Consider the following 21,526-nt stretch of genomic DNA (forward strand, 5'->3'; position numbering starts at 1 on the left):
AGAGCAACTTAATGATATACATCTGGCCCTGTATTAATCCATGGCAATGATCTCTTTTGGCAAGAATATGACACAGATGGTGCAGAGCTGTCCTAGATTACAAGCGAGAGTTGGCAACCTCCCATGTACAAGATTTGGATCCATGTACCTGCAAACCCCTTTGGGCATTGATACTGAACAGAGAGAAAGGTCATTCTGGCTACAGTTTACTATTCACCATATGTTCACAGTTTCAATCAAAATGTGGACTCCCATCCATAAAATACAATTTTATACATAAAACTGACATTCACAACGCCAGTTGCTGCTATGAAGATTAGTGGGGGAGGCGAACAAACACATCTTTGGTTGGCTGATCAGATTTGTGTTGGGTGGGTCCTATAATTATAATGTTGACAATTTTCTAAGACTTTTGTTGTATTCATTGAAGGGGTATGGGTGTATCTTGCAAGGCCAGCAGTAATTTGCTATCCCCAACAACATTTGAGAAAGTGGTGCTGAACTGCCTCCTTGAACATCTGTTCATGTGTACCTACACCATGTAGTGTAGGTACCCCCACAGTGCTGTGAGGAAGGAAATGCCAAGACTATGACCCAGTGGCAGTGAAGGAACGGCGATATTGTTCCAAATCAGAATAGTGTCTGAATTGGGGGCATTCCCATGCACCTGCTGTTTTTTTCTTCGAGGAGGCTGTGGGTTTGGAAGTTGCTGTCAAAGGAGCCTTGGTGAGTTCTTGTAGTGCATCTCGTAGATGGTGGTGGAGGGAGCGAATGTTTGTGGATAGGTTGCTCATCAAGCGGGCTGCTTTGTCCTGAATGGTGTCAATTTTCCTGGCTGTTCTTGGTGCTACACTCATCTAGACAAGTGTAGAGTACTCATCTTACCCCTGACTTGTGCCTTGTAGTTAATGGCAGGTTTTGGGAATCAGGAGTGAGTTAGTTGCTTCATAATTCCCAGCCTTTGACCTGACCTTGTAGCCATGGTATACGACTAGTCCAGTTCAGTGTCTAGCCATTGGTATCTGCCTAGATTGTTGATGGTGAGGTTCAGCGAGATAATGCCATTGAATGTCAAGGGGAGATGGTTAGAGTCCCTTATGTTGTAGATGGTCGTTGCCAACATTTGTGAGGCACAAATGTTCATTTCCACTTATTAACCCTACGCTGCATGCAGACACAGACTGCTAGGGCTTCTTGATGCCACATTCACCAAAGCTGGCTTGATGTCAAGGACAGCCACTAACATTCCATTTCTGAAACTCAATTCTTTTCCTCAGATTAGAATCGAGGTTATCATGAGGTCTGGAGCTGAGTGTTCTGGTGGAACATAAACTGGGCATTAGTGAGAAGGCTATTGGTGAGCAAGTGCCACGTGACAGCACTGTCATATTGCTGATGATTGAGTCATGTGGTGGGGCTGTAATTGGATCACTGGGTTTGTTTCTGGGGAAGGTTGGACCTATACAAGTTGGACGGTAACACTAGAATGTTGCCTAGGCTGAAGCATTTCAGCTATCAAGAGAGACTGGATATGCCGTGTTTTTTTTCTTGGATAATAGAAGGCTGAGGGGTCCTGATTGAGATGTGTAAAATCATCAATGGCATAGATAGGAAGGAACCTTTCCCCTTAGCAGAGTGGTCAATAACCAGGGGGCATAGATTTAGGGTAAATGGCACGAAGTTTATAGGAGATGTGAGGAAACCTTTTCACCCAGAGGATGGTGGGAATCAGGAACTCACTGCCTGACAGGGTGGTAGAGGTGGGAACCTTCACAACATTTAAGCAGTGTTATAACCTGCCTGCTTACCATTGGCTGGGGACTAATGACAATCCCACAATCCTGTGAGAGTATGAGCTTCCCCAATGAGGGGGGCGGAGAAACCATTAGTAAACTCCAAGTATAAATAAAGCTGGCCAGTTTGGAACCAGCAGGAAGGAGTGTGCAGCAAGGGAAGTTGCTGCTGCTGATATATATATTATATATATATATGTTATTGTAAATAAATGTTATTGCTTTGTATCCTTAAAACTCGTGCTGGATTCTTCGTGGCCCTCACAAAAAGCAGCATTTAGATAAGCACTTGAAATGCCATAGAATACAAGGCTACTGTAAGGCCTCCCTCGATTATTCGGCCTCCCCAGGAGGCTGAAGCCAGGCGCTGATTTGTGCTGGTCCACACAAACATGGACCAGGCGGAATGGCACCCGGGGCAGCTCTTGGGCCATCGAAGACCCCTGGGTAGTCAAGGTAAATGCAGGATGGTCCCCTGGCCCTCACCTGGAATGCGGGCGCCTTGGCACTGTCCAGCTGGCATCTTGGCAGTGGCACCCTGGCACTACCAAGGTGCCCGATGGCACTGCGAAGCCAGCAGGAGCACTGCCTGGGTGCCAGGGTAGCAGTGCAAGGGTGTCCAAGTGCCAAGGTGGCACTGCCAAGGATCAGAGGGCTAGGCGGGGCCATGCCCATGAAATGAGGGTGGAGGGGGGGGTTGAAGAGTGGGGGAGTGCAAGGCAGGTAAGTAGGGGTCTCTGGGACATTGGGGGGTGATGGGTGGGGGTCCTAGAAGGGAGAGGGTGCGGAAAGGGGGTTGGGGGGTCTGATGAGGGGACCCCCAGGGACCCCATAGCGGGGTGTTCTCACTTGGGGGGGGTAGTGTCCATGTATGTGGGGGTGACATTACCCATGGGTGGGGGTTTTGGGGACCCACAAGCTCACTTAAGCGATCGGGCACCCTTTCAAAATGGTGGCCCGATCTCTGCGTTCAGCTCCCCAGTGCTAAAAAAAATTCTAAGTGTGGGCTAAACCAGTGACCAACTCCCCAGGCCCCAAAAAGTGACTAAGAGTCAATGAATAGCGATGGGGACTCACCAGTAGAGCCGGCGGGAAACTCCTTGAAAAACCCGCCGCAGATTAACTTAGAAACGTTTTGGGAGAATCGCGTCCTATGACACTATCGTCAGCTGGGATTTGTCCTGCCTTTTCTGGATGGGACATATCTTGCAAATTTTTCACTTTGTTGGATAGATTCTAGTGTTGAGATTGTTGACACAGATCTTGTGCATTCAGTGTGAAGATCTTTTTGGAGATGCCCTTAATACATCAATACATACAGCCAAGAGGAAAACCCTTCCTGATTGTTGGCTCCCTGACCACATGTGCAAAGTCAATAAATACCACACACAGGGATCAGTTTAGTTCAGTTGGCTTGACAGCTGGTTCATGATGCAGAGTGAGGCCAACAGTGAGGGTTCAATTCCTGTACCGGTTGAGGTTATTCATGAAGGCCCTGCCTTCTCAATGTTAATGACCCTCACCTGCGGTGTGGTGATCCTCATGTTAACTGTCAGTTGTCCCCCTTGTTCCCGTACCAGCCTCCCCGAACAGGCGCCGGAATGTGGCGACTAGGGGCTTTTCACAGTAACTTCATTTGAAGCCGACTTGTGACAATAAGCGATTTTCATTTCATTTCATTTTCAATGGGGATAGCAGCCTGTGGTCATCTGGGACTTTGACGATTTTACCTTACACTCATGCTCATGCACAGATCGTTGCAGAAGGTAGCAATGCCATAAGCTTGTTTCTGTATCCCTGTTCCTCCAGCCTGTTCAGCCAGCTCTTCCACACAGAGGGAAAATGACTCAACACCAGAAAATGTACAATGGAAACAGAAAGTTCACATTTCTGATTGATGCCCTTCATCAGATGAACCTTTTGTTTGGATTTCCAGAGTCCACAGTAGTTTGTTTTCCTTCGGGAATATCTGCTGTAACTTTCACAGCTGGACTTAGAGTAATGTGGCACCCTTTAAATTAGTGTCCCACAATCCACACACATCCACAAGCTTCTCTTTACAGTATAACTTCCATATTCTCTGATAGGGCCTGATATATGAGGATTTTAGTACATCAGATATGACAAGGCCTGTCATTATTGTCTTTTTATATATCTCACGTTGCTTTCCTTTCTGAAGAATAATGGTTGATGTCTTTTAGTAAGCCCTTTTGAGGGCTTACTTCTATCCATCTGGCTAGTCTAGGCTGTGTTTATGCCAATCTTATATGCAGATTTCTACTTATGACAGAAATGTACAAATAGGCATGGGTGGGAGTGTCCTGTGCCTATTTACACATTCCTATCATGAGCCATGCCTAAACTGAAACCTGTTTGATTTTCTAAAAACCCCAGGATCCCACATCCCCCTCTCTGGTCGTGCACAAAGGCATTTATTGTGTGTACCAATTCCTCACACTCCCGATGCTGCCCCTCACCCCCTACCTATACCCCTCCCCCAGTGCCCTCAGTAATCCTCAATGTTCTTGTCCCCCAGGTGCACATCAGAGGTGGAGGCAGCCAGCTGTTCACCTCATCCCATGGCCTTTGATGCCCCTGGCGGGCATCCTCTGGTGGCTCTGGGGCTTGAGGGCGCAGCTCACCTGTCGGCGGCACATGCACAGCTGTGCCACCTTGTCCCACGTGCTGACTTCGAGACGCGGCCTCATGTGAGAGGTGGAACTAGCGAGAGCTGGTGGCCACTGTCGCCACTCCATGGGACGGATACGGGTTGGCACCCAATACTCCCTCTTCCTGCTCGGTGCCCACAGGGCCCTGGGATTCACTTTGGGATGGAGGGGAAGCTTGTTCGAGCCCGAGCTGCCCCTGCATCATCTGGCTCTGCCAGCCTTGGCGGATCCCCAATGCCTGCACCATCATGTCAATGCCTTTGGCGATGTTCCTCCGTGACTGGGACATGCTCTGCAGCAAATCGGCCATTCCTATTTGAGAGGGGGGCATGTACCGCAGAACCTCATCAAGGTCAGCCCGGTACTGGGTGACATCCCCCAGCAAGGCGGACATTCAGCCATGGCCGTCAGCGACTGCACAACGCCTTGGACGCCTTCATTAATGGTGCCAACATCATGCACCAGGCTCTCCACTACGGTCGCCAACCTAGCAGTGTTGGCCGCCGTGCCATGCACTGTGGGTGCCATCTCCTGCGCCCATAGCCTCTGGGACTCCTCCAAGTGTCTGTAGATCTGCTGGAGTGTCGCTGACATCTCCCTCTGAATGTCCCGGCCGCTCATCTGGCTGGGTCCTGGGATCCAGCAGACCTCCGCCTGCTGTCTCGCCTGGGGGTTTCTGCCTCCATCTGATGTGCATCTCCACCAGATTGTGCCCCGAAGCCTGTCCACTAACGGTTCCCAACGAGGTGCGTGTATCTGCGCTGGTGGAAGCGGGGATGACAGCCATGATGCCTCAATCATGTCTCCCTCGGAGCTTGCCTGGGAAGTTGGAAACGGGGTCACCCGGGATGGGCCGGCGCCGTCGGCTGGGGGACCTGCGGGAGAATGGACAAGTGGTCAATGCGAGGGTGGGTCAGTCAGCAAGGCAATAACAACTCATGTTTGACAGGTCCTCCGGGTGGAAACCATTGGTTCCTCACCTCTGTGGAATCTGCCAGCCTCCGCATTGGTGACCGCCCTGTCCTTGGCCACCCCAGCCACCTCCAGAGCACATTCCTCGAAGATGTTGAGGATTCTTATGACCGACATACCTACGCCAGTCTGGGCCCTCTTCCGCCGATTGTGGGAGCGCCTTTCCTGAGGGGCACAGAGAGGGCATTGTTAGCCACACGCGTGGTTCACAGTGGTGGTGGGGGGGGGGGGCGGGGGGGCGATGTTGCAAAGGAAGGGTTGAGGATGTTGAAGGGGGAGGGGTTGCAGGGAGGGTCAGTGGTCGCATGGAGAGTTGGGGGGTGGTTGCTTGCATGGGGGTGGAAATGTCTCGGGGATGGGAGTGGTGGTTACTCATTCGTGCTGCCCGGTGTAGATCGTTGACCTTTTTCCGGCACTGGAAGCCAGTCCTCCTGGTCACGCGCTCGGCGCTCACGGCCGCCACCAACTCATCTCAGGCAGCACTGGCTGCCCTATGGCTGACCATCCAGGGCCCTCGGGGGAGCAGGACACATCCCTCCTGGCCTCCACTGGCAGCCTCCCCCAGATCTGCATTCCTGAATCTTGGGGCTGGTCCCCTGGGCGCCGTACTTGCGAGCTGGCTGGGGTTGGCTGAGCAAGTGCAGCTTAAGTGCTGCTCAACCTTATTAGCTGGAATTAGCTGGCGAGCCTTCATTTGCGGCGAGAAGTCAGTGAGGCCTCGATAAGTGGGACAATTAACGTTGAATATGGTTGCCGGCCTCGCTGGGCAGTGCGCCGGGAATCTCGCGGCAATTCCCGCTTGTTACGACACTGAGAAACCTTTCCGGAGAATGGCGCCCCCAGTCATTTTTTTGGCCCTTCGGGAGTTTCTCACCGGTTTAGCCCACACGTGGGGCATGATCTTGCCAAAAGGGAACAAAGTCCCCGAGCGACCACTTTTAACCGCGTGTTTCCCGGCACTTGCCATGCCAAGAAACAGATGAGTACTTACCGGGCAGCACGGTAGCATTGTGGATAGCACAATTGCTTCACAGCTCCAGGGTCCCAGGTTCGATTCCGACTTGGGTCACTGTCTGTGTGGAGTCTGCACATCCTCCCCGTGTGTGCGTGGGTTTCCTCCGGGTGCTCCGGTTTCCTCCCACAGTCCAAAGATGTGCAGGTTAGGTGGATTGGCCATGATAAATTGCCCTTAGTGTCCAAAGTTGGCCTTAGTGTTGGGTGGGGTTATTGGGTTATGGGGATGGGGTGGAGGTGTGGGCTTGGGTAGGGTGCTCTTTCCAAGAGCCGGTGCAGACACGATGGGCCGAATGGCCTCCTTCTGCACTGTAAATTCTATGATTCTATGATTTAATGTGACTCACTTTAAATAAGGGGCCTGAATGGGGACTGTGCGGCCAAGGCCGCACATAGCCCCGTTTTTTACAATGGGGGAGCTTTGCTCGCCGGAACTCCCCGTTGTACTGAGAGATCGGGACTCCCAAAAGAACCCCTGCGCTCCCCCCACCCAGCCCGAAGGCAATACGGGAGGGCAGGATTCGGATTCCGAATCCTCGCGGGACTTGGATATATCCCACAAGGCGTAAAGGCAGCTCGGAAGTCCACGGGACGCCTCTCTCAAGATCTATAGTCGCTTTGCAGTCTCGCCCGAGCACAATGAAGCCGGTACATCGTACTCCTGATTTCAATTTTAAAAATGTGGAATATGAAGCTCGTCTCAATAATGGTGACTGTAAGGGCAGCACGGTGGCGCAGTGGGTTAGTCCTGCTGCCTCACGGCGCCGAGGTCCCAGATTCGATCCCGGGTCACTGTCCGTGTGGAGTTTGCACATTCTCCCCGTGTTTGCGTGGGTTTCGCCCCCACAACCCAAAGATGTGCAGGCTAGGTGGATTGGCCACGCTAAATTGCCCCTTAATGGGAAAAACATAATTGGGTACTCTAAATTTTTTTTTTAATTTAAAAAATCATGGTGACTGTACAACAACTAACACTCATTGTTTTAAAAATCCATCTGCTTCACTAATGTCCTTTAGGGAAGGAAATCTGCCGTCCTTACCTGATCTGGCCTACATGTGACTCCAGACCCACAGTAATGCAGTTAACTTTCAACTCTCCTCTGCAATGACATAGCAAGCCACTCAGATCCAGGCAATTAGGGATGGGCAACAAATGCAGTCCTGCCAGTGATGCTCACATCCCATGAAATGAGAACCATCCCATGAAAGATTAAAATTGATTTAAAGTTGTCTTGACATGGTGCTGGATTGATGTCAAACCCAAGCAGCATGAGGTGACCTTCTTGTTTTCCTTTATTGATATGCTTTTACTAAAATAGCGATTCAGTTTGAATTAAGTATAGACACGTGTGTGCTGCCTGTCAGTATTTATGACGTCAAGCCTTCACCAAGTAAATGCAGATAGTTCATAGTCTTAAAATTGATGGTTCTCATTCTTTCAGTAAAATTTGTTCAAATCATATCCAGATTTCAATAATGAAATTACTGTCACCCACAGCAGCTTTAATATTTAGTTTATCATGTTATGTATGGCAATAATGTGTCACAAAGGTCAATGGCTGTTGTGATATTTCGACTTACATGCCTATATTTACTTAAAACTGACTCGCTATTTTGTTGAAGGCTTTACGAATAATAGCATGGATTAGCTGAGTAACTCAAATCAAACATTTCTGCATACTTGGTAAGAATTACAATCCAACAGGATGGGAATGTAATTATAGATAAATATTTAAACAAGTATTAAAATAATCACATGAAAGGATGCCATAACCCTTCTTGTGCTGTGTGTGAGAGATAATTCTCCGTTTTACAAATGAGTATATCACACTCAAAGAACACGTTGCACTGTGGAGTGTCACACATTCATTTGAAACACTTTGTCAAACAAAAGACAAAGGAATTTCGGAGGAGCACAAATTCTGTGCTGCGGCACACGTTTCTTGGGCACTTTTGGTGAGGTTTTGTCAGCTAAATGGCATCCACGCCGCCCGCACATGCTTTTGATCATTTTGGGCAGGGTTTAGACCCAGTGACAATTTGGGAACACACTATAGTTCCAAGTCAAGATGGTGAGTGATTCGGAGGGACATTTGCCAGTGGTGGTGTTCCCGTGCTTCTGCTGTCCTGGTCTTTCTAGGGGGTAGAGGTTACGGGCTCGGTACGTGCTGTCAAAGGAGCCTTGGTAAGTTGTTGCAGTGCATTGAATTAAGCACCGTGGACCGTGCTACATGCTAATGGAATAGAGCAAAAGAAGGACATTTTTGTTAACAGTGCAGTGAAACAAAAGTACTTGCAGAACACAATCTCCAATGAGACGAGAATGTGTTAAGGAACAAGTAGGGCAGCACGGTAGCATTGTGGATAGCACAATTCCTTCACAGCTCCAGGGTCCCAGGTTCGATTCTGGCTTGGGTTACTATCTGTGCGGAGTCTGCACATCCTCCCCGTGTGTGCGTGGGTTTCCTCCAGGTGCTCCGGTTTCCTCCCACAGTCCAAAGATGTGCAGCTGGGCTGAGAAGTGGCAGATGGAGTTTAACCAGGAAAAGTGTGAGGTTGTCCATTTTGGAAGGACAAATATGAATGCGGAATACAGGGTTAACGGTAGGGTTCTTGGCAATGTGGAGGAGCAGAGAGATCTTAGGGTCTATGTTCATACATCTTTGAAAGTTGCCACTCAAGTGGATAGAGCTGTGAAGAAGGCCTATGGTGTGCTAGCGTCTTTAACAGAGGGATTGAATTTAAGAGCCATGAGGTGATGATGCAGCTGTATAAAACCTTGGTAAGGCCACATTTGGGGTACTGTGTACAGTTCTGGTCGCTTCATTTTAGGAAGGTTGTGGAAGCTTTGGAAAAGGTGCAAAGGAGATATACCAGGATGTTGCCTGGAATGGAGAGTAGGTCTTACGAGGAAAGGTTGAGGGTGCTAGGCCTTTTCTCATTAGAACGGAGAAGGATGAGGGGCGACTTGATAGAGGCTTATAAGATGATCAGGGGAATAGATAGAGTAGACAGTCAGAGACGTTTTCAACAGGTGGAACAAACCATTACAAGGGGACATAAATTTAAGGTTAATGGTGGAAGATATAGGGGGATGTCAGAGGTAGGTTCTTTACCCAGAGAGTAGTGGGGGCACGGAATGCACTGCCTGTGGAAGTAGTTGAGTCGGAAACATTAGGGACCTTCAAGCAGCTATTGGATAGGTACATGGATTACGGTAGAATGATATAGTGTAGATTAATTTGTTCTTAAGGGCAGCACGGTAGCATTGTGGATAGCATAATTGCTTCACAGCTCCAGGGTCCCAGGTTCGATTCCGGCTTGGGTCACTGTCTGTGTGGAGTCTGCACATCCTCCCCGTGTGTGCGTGGGTTTCCTCCGGGTGCTCTGGTTTCCTCCCACAGTCCAAAGATGTACATGTTAGGTGGATTGGCCATGATAAGTTGCCCTTAGTGTCCAAAATTGCCCTTAGTGTTGAGTGGGGATACTGGGTTACGGGGATAGGGTGGAGGTGTTGACCTTGGGTAGGGTGCTCTTTCCAAGAGCTGTTGCAGACTCGATGGGCCAAATGGCCTCCTTCTGCACTATAAATTCTATGATAAAAAAACAGATTAAGCAATATCCTTTTTCGAAAACAGAGTGCTGTTTTGCTAGCTCGGAAAACATTTCACTGGGTAAGTTCTGACTCTTTCTCCGTGACAGTATTTTTTCACAGTCAGAACGATGCACATCCACACCCAAGTAACCTTGAATATTGCAAGGAAGTGAATAATTTTCTGCTGCAGGGTCCATTACTCCATGAAGAGAACACTGTCAATCCCCAACAACAATAACCGATGTCACATTTCGGTGCATCAACTACTTATTCCTAGTCTCAGTCCTCATTTCACTTTATTTTCCTTGGCTACATCTTTTAATCCGCTTGCTACTCATTGTCAGCAAAACTTTCATGCAACAACAAAAATCTGAACTACAAAAAGAACATAACCTGAGACAGTGGAACTGAATGTCAAACAATGAATGCAACCCAGATTGGGCTGAATGTTAATGACCTTCAGATACACACAAAAGCAGAAAGCCAAGACAAGTTAGAGTGTTCGCTCCTTTCCTTGACATACTAATTGAGGAACCTGCTGGCGGTTCGCGACCACGGTCTACCGTAAGCCTACCCGTACTGGTAAATATGTATATTGGGATTCTTACAGTTCCACGCGCTATAAGATTGGCCTTAATGGCAACCTCGGAAATAGGGCCCAAACTATTTGCTCACTATGCAAGCTTGATGCTGAAATTGGGCACATCAAAGACACCCTGCAGGATAATATGGGCGGCACAGTAGTTGTTAGCACTGTTGCTTCACAGCGCCAGGGTCCCAGCTTCGATTCCTGCTTGGGTCACTGTCTTTGCGGAGTCTGCACATTCTCCCCGTGTCTGCGTGGGTTTCCTCTGGGTTCTCCGCTTTCCTCCCACAAGTCCCGAAAGACATGCTGTTAGGTCATTTGGACATTCTGAATTCTCCCTCAGTGTACCCGAACAGGCGCCGGAATGTGGCGACTAGGGGATTTTCACAGTAACTTCATTGCAGTGTTAATGTAAGCCTACTTGTGACTCTAACAATGATTATTATTATTGTTAATCTGATCAGATCATTTAACACTGTATACCACACAAACCCATGAACCTGCCTCAGGCCATCTCTTTTGGTTCTGAAAAGTGCTCAGTCTACCTCAGATTACTCTGGAAGGGCAAAGTATCTCAAAGATTTGAGCAACAAGTGAAGTTAGCTGCTTTATGCTGCTACTAACAGGATGCTGCCATCAAGCCAAAAAGACCTTCTGCTTATCACATAAATGAATAATGTGACAGATGAATTTCAGTGCCGATGTGATGCCTGACACGTAGGCTGTACACCCAAAAGACTGGTGGATCATATCAAAGAGCATGTCTCTTCCACTGCTCGCAATGTGCAAGGAAACAGACCGTACCCAACCAGCCTGTGCTTTCAAAATTCAAAGCACAGTGTCCAACATTCCATTTAATTCCATAATTGGACATTTGCTAAATAATCCTCAGTGTGCTAAGAATTATGCTGACAACCAATTTAAGATAGTCATTTGGTCTCACAGAGTGACACATTTGCCTGTAGTGGAAGCCACATGTATTAATATACACAACTTTATTCTTTCCAGACAGAAAGAACATGTACACACATTGCGCCTGTGCGGTATACCGTGCAAAATGATCTGATCAGATAACTATTATCCTGCAGCGTACCTTTGATGTGCCCTATTTCACCATCAAGGAAAGGAGAGGGACACATTCAGCTAAACAAAATAAGTGACAGTCATTCACTGGTTCATTCCTTAGGGCAATGCCTTGACCATTCAGAGTCAAGCGGCCTAGATTAAATTTTCAAATAGTTCTTAGCTGTTATATGTCACCTTCAACTGGTGCATTCTCCATAGCAATGCCTCTACCGCTCAGAGTCCACTTGCCAACCAATCTGCACTCTCTTATCATAGAGTATAAATATGTTGAATTCCCATGTCATTGGTATTCTTGCAAATGTCCTGATGAGTGCATGACAGAAAACTTTGACAAAAAGTGTCTCTTTTGTTCAATGATACTCAAGTTAGAATTTCTAAAATTCCAGAACACAATTGCACTTGTCAGCAATCTGTGTGAAGCATGAAGTTCAGTGCTTACTCCCAATGGGTTTGCAAAATTTGCTACGCCATGCAGTGAGATTTTCCCAGAATAATTCTTGCAAGTAATAGCAGGAACATAATTAACATATAATCACAATATGTGCATAAATATATGCACACTCTGAGTAGCATTCTAACCTCTGACTCAGTACGTTTTGGTTCAATTCCACTCCCGTGATGCAAGTGCAGAATCTAGATGATATTCTAGCCCAATGCTGATGGAGTGCTGCACTGTTGGAGGTTCTGTCGCTGCACAAAGGTGTCATATTGAGACTTCTGCTGCCCTTTCAGTTGTTGTAAAAGATCCCATGGCACTGCTTTGAAGAAAACTGAAAGTTTTCCTTGGTGTGTTGGCCGATGTCTAGCTCGCACCAAAAATGACAGAAACAGATTATCTTGCCAGTATCACATTGCTGTTTGTGGAACCTTGGCAGAATAGCAGAATGGTTACAGCACAGAGGGAGGCCATGCAAATAATCATGTCTATGCCCTCTGCAAATGCAATTCAACTGGTCCCACTCCCTCACCCTTTCCTGTATCTGCAAATTTTGTGATGCATGTAGATGGGCTGTCACATTTCTTCCATGTTCTTCAAAAGTACCAATTTGGCTAGAAAGCACTTTGGAACATACTAAGATCATGAAAGGTGCCATATAAATGCATATTCTTAATTCCCAGGAAAATAAAATGTCTTTATTTTATCCCTCGTAATTCATTCAATGTTATTTCTGTTGTCATGGTCTAATTTCCTTCAGTCAACATTTCTGTGACAGCAAAGTTTTATAAATGCAGTTCCTGGAATGAGGAGGTTGTCATAACTTGAGGGTCTGAGTAAATATTCTCTGTTTAGAAGAATGAGAGGTGATCTCATTGAAACATACTGAAAGGGGCTTGTTAGGGTGTTTCCACTAGTTGGGGATTCGAACACACAAGGCAGAATTTAACGCAGGTGGGTTCTGAGGCTGGAGGTGTGGTGGGGGGAGGGGGGTGGGGGAGGGGGGGGGCGTGGGGGGGGTGGAGATGGCATAAAAATAAATCGACAGGATGCCCCTGGGAACCCAGCTACCCTGAACCAGATGCATTGACACTTTTCCCCATTTCAGTCAGGGTGGTGGAGGGTGGGCACTCACTCTGAATTCTCCCTCATATCTCCCCCCTCCGCCCACTGACTTATCACGCCGCAATCACCCTCCTCTGCAACCCCCCTCCCGGGCATCCTCAAAGCTCCGGCCCCATCCAGTACCCCTGGGACTTACCTTTTCAATGATCGTGGGATAAGGCACTGCAGTACTATTTCTGGCCAATCAGAATGGCCAACAGCTCTCATGGGTGAGAGTCCAAGAGCCAGCTGCTGTGCACTGGACACCGATCCCGGGATGGTGAGCGCCAATCACTTGTCATCCTTAAAATTCTATCCACAGTGTTACGACACCCTGGGCGAGTGCACGGTCAATTCCAACCCCACAGACTCTGGAGTCCCAACATAAGTGAATTAACTAAAATATGTTTTCCGAAGATCATTAACCCTTGACTACACCAATGAGTTACATACACCAGATTTATAAGTAAAACATTAACAAACTGTTTATTAATAAAAGGAGGAAAAGATGAATATATATAAAGAAATAACAGAACAATGGCCCATCAGTCTACATAATCCCAAAATCCCATCCCACCCTCTACCCAGACACACACATGACAGACACAAGGTAAGGGTTGGTTAGGAATAAAATAAATGGGGATTAAAGGGAAGGTTTGAGATGAGTCTTCACTGCTGTGGTTGCAGACTCTGGGAAATAGTTACTCAAGAGGTTCAGGTTGCTGCAATTCCATTCTCCGGCCACCAGATGGAGCTAGGTTCAGGGTGTTCAAATCAGTGCAGTTCTCATCGCCGGACACCAGATGGTGCTGTACCTAGGATGCTCAAATTGGTGCACTTCTGCTTTCTACCACCAGATGGAGCTTTTGCCTCCTTGTGAGATCCTTACAGCCTGCCTGAGTAAACTTAGGTTTTATTTCCTTTGTCTGAACTCTACATCGGATCCCTGGCCATTTTCTAAGGAATATTCTCAGTTTAAGCTTCAATTTTGAGCTTTTCCCAGCCCCTTACGCACACAGTTCGATGGTACTGGCCTTTGGAAAAGCGGCTTGCACTTTCACATTCAGGACCTCTTTCCCAGTTCTTTTTTTTCCATACATTTTTATTCAAGGCTTTTAAACAAAAATATGCAGAATATCAGAAGAATAATGCATCAAGCCAATAAACAACCAGAACCCTTCAGCCCCCCGACCCAAACCCCATACCATGTCCTGCCTTCCCCATTTTAACCCCCTTACCCCCCCCCCCCCCCCACCTCAAGAACTCCCCCGCCACTTACTGACCCCTCAATCCTCATGGAAAAAAATCATTGAATGGTGTCAACCTCTGGGTGAACTCTTCTACCGACTCCCCGCAGAGCGAACCTTATCTTCTCCAACCTCAGGGATTCTGCCATGGTCGCTTACCCACACTCCTGCCTTCGGCTGCTCTGAGCCCCTCCAACACAACAAAATCCATCTCCGGGTATCAGAGAGGCAAAGCCTCTCTCCCCACCTGCATTGCTGGATCCTCAAACGCACCAAATATGGTCATCTCCGGACTTGGGGCCACCACCACATGCAGCACCTCGGAGATAACATCTGAGAACCCCTACCACAACCCCCTCAGTCTTGGGCACATAACAAATGGACGTAATTCGCACCCCCACCGCCCACACCTGTCTTCCACCCCCTCAAAGAACTTGCACATCATTGCCACCATCATGTGGGCCCTATGTACCACTTTAAACTGGATGAGGCTTAACCTCGCCACGACGAGGCCACATTCACCCTCCACAAGGTCTCAGCCCATGTCCTGACCCCCATCTCCCCTCCCAGCTCCTCCTCCTATTTGTACTTAACAATGTACTTAACATTGGGCAGCACGGTAGCCTTGTGGATAGCACAATTGCTTCACAGCTCCAGGGTCCCAGGTTCGATTCCGGCTTGGGTCACTGTCTGTGCGGAGTCTGCACATCCTCCCCGTGTGTGCGTGGGTTTCCTCCGGGTGCTCCGGTTTCCTCCCACAGTCCAAAGATGTGCGGGTTAGGTGGATTGGCCGTGATAAATTGCCCTTAGTGTCCAAAATTGCCCTTAGTGTTGGGTGGGGTTACTGGGTTATGGGGATAGGGCGGAGGTGTTGACCTTGGGTAGGGTGCTCTTTCCAAGAGCCGGTGCAGACTTGATGGGCCGAATGGCCTCCTTCTGCACTGTAAATTCTATGATCTATGATCCTCCACCAGGGTGCCCTCCCTCTCCATCAATTCCTTACAAATATCTGACACCTTCCCCTCCACTATTTTGTCCTCCGACCAGAGCTTGTCTTGCAACACCGGAGGCGGCAGCCCCAGGAAGGACGGCACCTCTCTCCTCACAAAATCCAGAACCTGCAGCTGCCTAAAACCATTCCCCTTGGGCAACCATTCAATTCCTCCAACTCATCGAGCCCCGTATACTTGCCCCTTATAAACAAGTCCCTGAAGTACTTAATTCCCAACTTGCTGCCACCCCCGGTACCTCACATCCAGTTTCTCCTGCATGAATCTATGGCTGTCACAGATTGGCACCCACAACAACCTACTTTCCAACCCCAAGTGCTGCCGACACTGCCCCCACCCTTAAAGCCGAAACCGCTACTGGACTGTCAGAGTACCTGGCCGGCAACAACACCAAAGGCGTCAACAACAAAGCCCTCAAACCCATTCCCTACACGATGCCGCCTCCACCCTTCCCCAGCCTCACCTCTCCTCCATGTCCCATTTCCTCACCATCGCAATATTTTCTGCCCTGTTCTTTTCCAACCATCTGATCAAAAATCGTTTCTGATAATTGCACTTCACCATTAACTTCACTCTCTGATTTCTCCTCTTGTCTTAACCTGTGACTTTGAGACCTTGATACTACACAATCCGGAAAAAGCCCAGGATATTCGTCGTTCAACACTTCAGTTGTCTGATTTTCCACTGGCTCCGTCAACCACAGTAGGCATCACTCCCACCTGCAATCCAGCTAGATCATTACCCAAGATAAACTGTATTCCTGGTAGTTTCGCTATTACTCCTACCACCACTTCATCACTCTTCACTGGACTTTCCAACCTTACCTTATATAATTGAACACTACACCTCTCATCCTGAATTCCACATATTACCACCTTTTCTGGCAACATTCTTCCCAAACTACATAACTCCTCATCTCTTACCATTAAAGATTGACTAGCTCCCGTATCTCTTAAAACTGTGACTTCTTTACCTACTCCTCCTGATACACGAGTAAACTTTACCCACACAAGTAAATTCTTTAAAGAGATCTGGCACCTTCTTATCAATCACCTCTTGATCAGGCTGTACAATCTTTTGCCCCTCCTTCGCTTCCCTTGGGCTTTCCTTTACCACTTTAACAAACCCCACTGTCTTATCCTGTTTTACCACATCAGCCTTCCCAGTACTTTTCTTCAACTACCAACACTGTGACTTTACATGTCCTAGTTTATTACAGTGAAAACATTTGAAACTTTTCATGTCTCTTCCACCCTCCTGGATTTCTTTTTTAGTCTGAGGTACACTCTCTTTATTGTCTCCCATCAGATCACCTTTGCCTTTACCATAGGCTGAAACTGATGTCGGAAACCAAGCTTTGATTTATGAACTAATTCATAATCATCTGCCATGTCTGCTGCTAACCTCGCAGTTTTAACCCTCTGCTGTTCCACATGAGTTCTCACAACATCAGGAATTGACTTTTTAAACTCCTCCAAAAGTATAATTTCTCTGAGAGCTTCATACATTTGGTCTATTTTCAAAGCCCTTATCCACCTATCAAAATTACTATGTTTGATCCTTTCAAACTCAAGGGGCGCGATTCTCCACTCCCACGCTGGTTGGGAGAATCGCCTGGGCCGCCAAAATTTCCGGGGACGCCGGTCCGACGCCCTCTCGTGATTCTCCCACGCGGCGGGAACGGCCAGTCGAGTTTCGCGAGCCGCAGGCCGGAGAATCGCCGGAGACACCGAAAATGGCGATTCTCCGGCACCCCCGCTATTCTGAGGCCCGGATGGGCCGAGCGGCCAGGCCAAAACGGCGGGTTCCCCCCGGCGCCATCCACACCTGGTCGCTGCAGTCGTGAGCGGTGCGTGAACGCTGGGGGGGCGGCCTGCGGGGGGGGGGGTGAGGGGGGATCCTGCACCGGGCTTTACCTGAAATGTGGGGTGGCCCGCGATCGGTGCCCACTGATCGTCGGGCGGTCCTCTCTGAAGGAGGACCTCCTTCCTTCCACGGCCCCGCAAGATCCGTCCCCCATCTTCTTGCGGGGCGGACTTAGAGAGGACGGCAACCACGCATGCGCGGGTTGGCACCGGCCAACGCGCGCATGCGTGGATGATGCCCGTTATGCGGCGCCGGCCGCGTAATCTATGCGGCACCGCTTTTACGCGGGCGACAAGGCCTGGCGCGTGTAGATGACGCGGCTCCGATCCTGGCCCATTGTCAGGGCCTGAATCGGTCGGGACCGGGTCCATTCCGTGCCGTCGTGAACCTCGACGGCGTTCACGACGGCGCGGCCACTTCAGCGTGGGAGTGGAGAATCGCGCCCCATGTATGTTTGACCAAAATCTTTCCTTACATTTTTTAACCTTTGTCTGTAGGCTTCAGGCACTAGTTCATTTGCACCTAAGATGGATTTTTTTCACCTCCTCATACGTCCCAGATACCTCCTCCGGTAGTGATGCAAACACTTCACTAGCCCTACCTATCAACTTTGTTTGAATCAGTAATACCCACATGTCCTGTAGCCATTTCATTTGTTTAGCCATCTTCTCTAATGAAATGAAAAAGGCTTCTACCGCCTTCTCGTCAAACCTTGGCAATGCTTGGACATATTTAAATAGATCCTCACCAAGCCTTTGACTATGACGTTCTTTCTCACTATCCTCATCACCATCCTCAAACTGTACATTTCCCTTTAGGTCTGCCAATTTTAACGAACTGTCATGTTTCATGGTCATTTTCTGAAGTTCAAACTCTCTCTCTTTATCTTTTTCCCTGATCTGTATCTCCCTTTCTCTTTCTTTTTGTTCTGCTAGGGCTATTCTTTCTTTTCTTCTTTCTTCTCTCTCTCTTTCTTTTTCCTCTCTATCGCTTTCGTATTCAAGCTGCTTTAATTCTTTCTCATGTTCCATTTGTTGAAGTTGTAACTGAATTTTTGCCATTTCCAATGAGTCAAACTGTATCTCAGGCAACTTTAAATACTTAGCCACTGCCATAATTACCTCATCTTTTCGCATTTTGTCAGGTAATGTTAACTGCAATGTTTTTGCCAAATCTAACAGTCTGCTTTTAGTCTCTGTCCATAAGGTACTGCGTGTGACCGTCTCCACCCCCAAAAACTTCAGAGCCTCTGAAAGAGCTATTGTCCACAACACATTCTCCACTTAAACTAAAATACCACAATATGCTCACCCCTCACTGTCTTTAAGTTCACTAAGCCAATCCAATAGATAGACTTTTATCCTCCTCGAGCCCCCAATTTGTTATGGGCCAGAGTTTAGAGACCCCCAAAGTGTATCATGGAGTTCACCTGACCCACAACTTTTAATAGATTGTGGTATGGGGAGCACACGGCCCACTCTTCAGGTGTGGTACAGCAGAAATGGAAAAGTATTTTTTAAAGCAAAACAATGTTTATTCTATGAACTCAAGTTAACCTTTTTAAAACATACAGTGAACATCTTAGCAACCATCAATTCAAATACAACCCCCAAAGAATACAACACTAAGTAATCCTTAATAACTTCCCAAACAACATCCAGAAGACAAAAGAAACACCTTTAAACAGAAGCACATCAGGTTTACATTCACTACTGAAAACATTTATAATTCTGAATTCACCAAATGATCATGAGATAGTCTTTTCATGGCAGAGAGATCAACAGTACACCTGATCTGTCTGGCTTCAGCTCCAACACTGAAAACGAAACTAAAACACACCCTTCAGCAAACAGCCTAAAACGAAAGTAAAAAGCTGACAGACAGCCCAGCTCCACCCACACTCTGACATCACTAATAAACACCCATTTCTTAAAGGTACATTTCTTAAACACCCATTTCTCAAAGGTACTCTCCCATGACACCCTCCACCAATCGGACCAAGTCCAATCTATGCAGCTGGGCCCAGCTCCATGCCACTTGGATACCTAGGTACCTGAAGCTTATCTCCACCACCCTAAATAACAACTCCCCTAATCTCCTTTCTTGCCCTCTGGCATTGATCGGAAACACCTCACTCTTTCCCATGTTCAATTTATATCCTGAAAACTGGCCAAATTCCCCAAAGGCCTCCATAATTCCCCCAATGCTGCCCAATGCATCAAAAATGGATAATAATAAGTCATCTGCATATAACAAAACGCTATGCTCAGCATCCCCCCATTCCATCCCTCTCCAATCCCTCGACGCCCTAAGTGCCAATTGCCAATGGTTATTGCCAAGGCTAACAGCATCAGGGAGAGCGGGCACCTCTGCCTCATTCCACGGTGAAGCCCAAAGTATCTCAAACTCACTCAGTTTGTCTGCGCACTCACCGCCGGTGTCTTATATAGCAGTTGAACCCAATCCATGAACACTTGCCCAAACCCAAACCGCCCCAGCATCTTGAATAAATACACCCACTCCACAAAGTCAAAAGCCTTTGCCAGGTCCATCACCACCACTACCTCAACCTCATGCCAACTCGAGGGCATGATTCTCACCTTAAGTAACAGTTGCTTTATTTTCACAAAATCTGTCTGATCCTCCCCAATCACCCCTGGCACACAGTCCTCAATCCATGATGCAAGCACCTTCGCCAAGAGCATAGCATCAACATTCAATAACAAAATCGAGCAGTATGAGCCACACTGCTCCGGGTCCTTATCTTTTTCGCGAATCAGGAGATGGAAGCCTGTGATAAAGTTCCCCTCTTTCCCTCGCCTCATTATACTCCCTCACCAGCAGTGGCCCCAGCAAGCCCCAAACTTCTGATAAAACTCCACTGGGAATCCATCTGGCATCGGGGCCTTCCCCACTTGCATCGCCCCCATGCCATCCATCACCTCCCTCAGATCAATGGGGGCCTCCAGGTCCTGAACCTGCCCCTCCTCCACCTTGAGAAACACCAACCCGTCCACGAACTGCCTCATCCTCTCTTTTCTCATCGGGGGCTCCGAATCATAGAACCTCCTCTAAAAGGCCTCAAATAACCCATTCACCCCCTCTGGTTCCAACACCACCTTACCTCCCTCGTCCCTCACCCTACCAATCTCCCTTCCCGCTGCTTGCTTCCTTAGGTGATGTGCCAGCATCCTACTCGTCTTCTCCCCGTGCTCATAAACTGGCCCCTTGCCCCACTGCCTTCTCCATAGACACTAACCAAACTCCATCTGGAGCCTCTGCCTCTCCTTCAGCAACCCCTCCTCCGGCAGCACAGAGTACATCCTATCCACCCTCAAGATCTCATTGACCAGCTTTGGCCCACCTGCAGCACCTTGCCCACCATGAAAAAATTGATCCGGGAATACACCCTGTGCACATGGGAGAAGTATGAAAACACCTTCACACTTAGCCTCCCCAACTTCCACGCCCCCCCCCCCCCCCCCCCATGCACTCTGTGAACCTCCTCATCTTCCTACCCATGCCGACACCTTTGACAACTTCGGACTCAACCGGTCCAGGTTCCGGTCCAGGACCATGTTAAAATCACCCCCTATAATCAACCGGCCTGTGCACCCAATCCACCTTGAGCGACTAGTCAAAGGCCCGCCCCACCATTTTATTGCTCCAACATCCTCACCACTTACTTGGTGGCCTCCGCTCCCTCGATGCCCTCAGGCATCCTGACGATCCTCATGTTCGGTCTCCTGGAGAGATTCTCCAGGTTCTCCAATTTCCCTCTCAGCCTCTTCTGGCAGTCCAAGATCATCCCCAACTCCGGCTCCAACGAGGGCATCCGCTCCTCGTGTTCACCCACCGCTTCCTCCACCTTCTGAATCGCCAGGCCCTGAGCCTCCAATCTCTGCCCCACTCTCTCAATCGCAGCTCTGAGCGACTCCACCAACTTAGTCACGTCTTCCGAAGCCTCTTTCCTTTGCTGCTGGAATCTCCCATTCAAAATCTCTGTCAGCTGCTCCCTCGACCACTGGACGGGCAGCACTTCCCCCTTGCAATCTTAACCTGTGGCGCACCACGGAAAATGCCCTGTTCCAGCTGCTATCTCTTTTGCGTGGCACTTCTCGTCCTCTGATCCATACACCGATCTGACC

This window comes from Scyliorhinus torazame, chromosome 2, assembly GCF_047496885.1.
Source record: "Scyliorhinus torazame isolate Kashiwa2021f chromosome 2, sScyTor2.1, whole genome shotgun sequence".
In the NCBI taxonomy this organism is placed as follows: domain Eukaryota; kingdom Metazoa; phylum Chordata; class Chondrichthyes; order Carcharhiniformes; family Scyliorhinidae; genus Scyliorhinus; species Scyliorhinus torazame.